Genomic DNA, 5450 nt, shown 5'->3' with positions numbered 1-5450 from the left:
ATCGATGGACATTTAGATTGATTCTATATTTAGGTTATTGTTAATAAACCCACTGTAAACATGGGAGTGCAGGTATCTCTTTGACTTGATGATATCTATTCCTTTGTGTACACAGCCAGTAGTGGGACTGCTAGATCTTATGATAGTTCTATCTATACTTGTTTGAGAAACCTCCACACTATTTTCCATAATGGCTGCACTAATTTACTGTCCCACCAACAGTGTAGATGAGTTCCCCTTTCTCTGTATCCTCGCCAGCATTTGTTATTCTCTCTCTCTCTTTTTTTTTTTTTTTGACTGGCAAGGGGATAGCAACCCTTGGCTCGGTGTTACCCGCACCACATTCAGCCAGTGAGCGCACCAGCCATCCGTATATAGAATCCGAACCCACGGCCTCGGCACTCTCAGCACCGCACTCTCCTGAGTGAGCCACAGGGCCAGCCCATTCTCTGTCTTTTTGATACTGGTCAGTCTAACTGGGCAGAGATGATATCTCAAAGTGGTTTTGATTTGCATTTCCCTGATGATTAGTGATGTTGAGCTTTTTTTCATTTGTGTGTTGGCCATTTGTGTGTAATCCTTTCAGAAATGTCTGTTCAGCTCATTTGACCATTTTTAAATTGGATTCTTTTCTTTTTTTTACTACTGTTTGAATTCCTTGCAAATTCTGAATATCAATACCTTGATGCATACATAATTTGCAAATATTTTCTCCCATTCTGTAGGTTCTTTTCACTCTGTTGCCTGCTTCCTTAGCCGTGCAGAAGATTTTTACTTTGATATAATCTCATTTGTTTATTTTTTCTTTTGTTGCTTTGGTGCTTTTGAGGTTTTATTCATAAAGTTGTTGACCAGTGCCACATCCTGAAGTGTTTCCCTTATGTTTTTATAGTTTCAGGACTTTGGCTTAAGTTTTTAATTCATTTGAGTTGACTTTGGTATATTATGAGAAGTACAAGTCTGTTTTCATTCTTCTACATACGAGGTCCAGTTTTCATAGCACCACTTATTGAAGAGGCTGTCCTTTCTTTGATGTATGTTCTTGGTACCTTAGCCTAATATCTGTTGGCTACAAGTATGTGGATTGATTTCTGGGTTCTCTATTCTGTTCCATTGGTCCATGTGTCTGTTTTTATGCCAGTACCATGCTGTTTTACTTACTATAACTTTGTAGTATAATTTGAAGTCAGATACTATAATTCCTTCCTTCACATACTTAGAATTATCTACATTGCCTAGTTTTTCACCTGTTTTAGTAAGTCTAGTTTCTCAAGGAAGATGTTTTCAAGGAATTTTTAATTTCATCTAAAGTTTTATCTTACAATTCTTTTACGACATTATAGAATCTCTAATGATAATTTTCTTTCCATTCATAGTATTAGTAATTTATGTTTCTCTCATTTTTTCTCACCAAATTTTTCTATAATTTCAGCATTTTTGTTACTCTCAAATATTGTCTATGCTGATTTTCTCATCTGATTTATATTATATCTTTTCTGTTTTATTTTTATTTACTTCATTATACTTATTTTTTTTAACTTGGTTTAACTTGAAAATATTTTAGATGTTGATTTAATTTTTTTAACCGTAGTTTATTTATGAGTTTGTTCATTAATTTCCAAAATTTCAGGTATTTATTAGTTGGCTTTCTATTATTTTTCAAAAGTTAAATTCCACTGGGAAAAGAGAATATACTCTGAATGTTTTCAATTATTAAAATTTGTTTTATGACACAACATAGAATGAATTTTTAAATGTTTTATGTGCATTTAAGAGTATTTAAGAGCATATTCTGTATTAGGGCATAGTGTTCTATGTATTTATATTAGGTAAATTAAACTTATTGTACTGCAGTTTTATTTTTATTGGCTTGTTTTACCAATTACTTAGAGTGTTTTTTATTAAAACCTTTATTGATATTTGTGAATTTTATTATCTCTTTTCCATCATCTTTCCTATAAGTACTTTGAAGGTATTTTTTTAGGTAGATGCAAATTTAGGACTATTCTTCCTTTCTATTTTAGTCATTATTTTACAAAAAATAAATGTACCTTTTTATAAATAATGACACCTTTTCCCTTAATGATTATCTTTTTTGATATTACTATAGTGACACCAGCTTCCTTTAAGTTTGGATTTATAAGGTGTAACTCCTTTATTACTTTTTTTATATTTTTGCTTTCAATCTGCCTATGTCTCTGTATCTCTTATGAACAGCATTTAATTGGATCTTGCTTTTTATTCTTGTTTGTTTGCTTTCTTCATCTATATCAGTGATTCTCAATCTGAGCAATTTTGCTTCCAGGCAACATTTGTCAATGTCTAAAGACATTTTTGGTTGTTATCACTGGTGAAGGGTGAGTTGCTACTGGCATTTAGTGCTGAGCAATCTGCAATGAACTGGACAGCCCCCATAACAAAAAAATAAATCACCCAGCCCAAAATTACAATAATGCTAAGGTTAACAAACCTTGATTTCAGTTTGTTTTAGTATGTAATAATTGGCTTAATGTACGTATTCCATCTCACTATTTGATTTATATTTTCCCTTCTGAAATTTCTGTTTGTGTACTATTGAATTAATAAATATTTAATTATTAAATTTTATGATTTTTACTAGGCTTTTATCTACACATTTTGATTCATTATTTTATTGGCTGCTGTAGGTATTGTAACATACATCTTTAATTTAGTAGAGTCTGTTTTAAATTAATAATTTTACCATGTTTAACACTGGAAGAAACTTCCAATAGTTTAATTTGCTTATTCCTTTCTAGCATTTATGTTTTGTTTTATATTTTATTTTGCCACTTGTTACATTCTCCTTAGGAAATCATTTTTGGTGTTCCTTTAATCAGTCAATATTCTCTAATATATCGACCCTTTAGGGTGTTCTTCATCATGCTCTGTTTCCATTTGGGGTAATTTCCTTCCACTTAAAATTTCCTTCAGGATTTCCTATTTTATGGTCTAACAGATTCTCTCAGCTTTTGTTTGTTAGTGATATCTTTATTTCTCCTGTATATTTTTTGAAGATTCTTTTTAAGTAAGAAGAGACTTTAAGGTATTTACTTTTTTCCTCTTTCATACTTTAAATATGTCATTTCATTTCCCTTGCTTTTTATAGTTTCTGTTAATAGTTTGCATAATTCTTACCATTGTTTCTTTGACCACAGAGTTTCTATGCACAGGTTTTTCTGTATGTTTTGACTTGGGATCTTCTGACCTTCTTGAGTATGTTTGTTTAAAGTCATCGGTTTTAGAACAGTTAGTCTTTCAACAGTTTATTTTGAATATTTATCTTAAAATATCTTTATCTTATCATATATTTTTCTGTCTGTTCTCTCCTCTTTTTCTGTGACTTCAGCTACATCTACTTCACACGTTTTGATTGGGTTGCTCACGTCTCCTGTGTTCTGATCTATCTTTGTAATTTTTTTTCTGTCTCAGTGCTTCAATTTAGATAATTTGTATTCATGTGTGTTATCAGTTCTGTCATCAGTTTTCTCTGATATGCTCTGAAATTCTTCCAATAAGTTCTTATTTTCCGAGTTTGTGGGATTTCTTTTTAAGTTGTAGAATGCCATTCGCTTTTGTTTTTATTCATTTAAATATTTCTTAAAATAAGTCATCTTAATTTTCTTTTTAATTTTTCTGTAACACGTCAATCATAACATTTTTTAAGGTCTTTTTCTTTAACATGCAGATCTTCGGTGAGCCTGTTTGCATTTTGTGTGTTTTTACTCTAGATTATACTTTCTGCCTCTTTGCCTGTGAATAAAAGGATCAGAGAAACTGAAGATGAATTTAGTTTCCACAGGGGAGGGTTTTGTTTCTCTTATAGACAGAAAGGCTGAGGTGCTAATTATGTTAATTCAATTACTATTGGAGCTGGCAGTGGACTGGTTTGGAGTTACACATCATTTTTTTTTTCCTCCTTATTTCTGTTGTGTGGATTTCCCAGTGTTTTGATTAAGAGGCTTGTCTCTCTCTATGTTTCCCTCACTTTCTTCAGCCCTTAAACACTGCAGAATATCAAGTTTTTAACTTTTTGGAGGTGTGAACTCAACTTCTTCCCTCTACATCTCCATAGGCAGCAAATATCTTTAGGGGGCTGTTGGGCTTGTGTTTGATGCAAGCCTCTGTCTTTGGTGGGATATTATCAACCCAGCACCTAGACGCTAAGAAAGATTTCATCCTGCCTGTCAGCTTAGTCTGAGCCTCCAGATTTGTCTTTTTGCTTTTGGAAGAAATTTTAACTTTCTGTGCCTGGCTGAAGCAGGATTAAAATCTGGCAAATACTTTGGAGGGAACACCTACATTACATTTGTTGCTGGCTCTTCCCTCTAGAAGTACTTTTTCTTCTAAGTGCAGCAAGCATACAGAAGATAATCAGCCTTTGTGGCCCAGAACCAGCTTCTCACACTCATCCCACCCCAAATTCTTCTGGGAAGACCAGCTGTATGTTTAAAATCAAATTCATCACTCCAGCCCACCTAATCACTTAAAGTTCCACTGTTTTATCTTTCCTCAGATCAGTCAGAAGGCACATGCCCAGACTCAGTAGCTGTTTCTTTTGGTGGGTCACAATCTTCATTACTTGTTTTGCTTGGGATACAACCAAAAGCTCCTCTTTGCTTTGCAGAAATTGTCCACTAAGTCTATCTACTATATATCTAACCTACCTATGCATCTGTCTATCTAATCTATTATCTATTGTCTATCTATTTACCTATCATCTATCTATTATCTATTATTTACCTGTTTATATGTCCATCTCTCTATTTCTTTAGTCTCCAGGCCTGTTAGGCCCAGAATTTGACTAATATCCTGAAAGAAATTGCACAGTTTGGGTTTAAACCCACAAAGTATCTGCCAAATCTCTGCTGGGACCTCTGCACTCCTACAGAGCCTTCATGCAGGATAAGACTGGATTTTTAAGTGTGTTCTGAATCACTGCAATAAAAGTCATCTCATTTTTTCCAAGGTTATACCTCTCTGATTTCTCAGCCACTCCAATTCTTTTGTCCTTAATAGCTATTCACCCCTTTTCAAGAGATGATTTCTATGTCTTATCCTGCTTTTCCTATTGTGTTTGCAGAAATGCTGTTTAAATCACAACAGATTCCATCCATTTAGAAGTAAAAGTGATTCTGTCATTTTGTATAAATATTTTCCCATGTTTCCCTAACTTTTTTATTGTGAAACATTTTAAAGCTACAGAAGAGATTCAAGAATAACACAAATTTGGAAGGATAAGCAATCCCTCATGTACCCCTTACCTATGAACACTAATTGCAATAGCTGCAGTTGCTTTCTCACTCTCCTAATTTCTCTCTCAATCTCTATCTTAATATATAAACATATACATCTATATGTACATGCACAAATATATATGCATACATTTATTTTTATAAAATAATTATATAATATTATTCTCTAATATACAA

The sequence above is a fragment of the Cynocephalus volans genome, chromosome 12, assembly GCF_027409185.1.
Source record: "Cynocephalus volans isolate mCynVol1 chromosome 12, mCynVol1.pri, whole genome shotgun sequence".
In the NCBI taxonomy this organism is placed as follows: Eukaryota; Metazoa; Chordata; class Mammalia; order Dermoptera; family Cynocephalidae; genus Cynocephalus; species Cynocephalus volans.
This window is presented reverse-complemented; position numbering follows the sequence as displayed.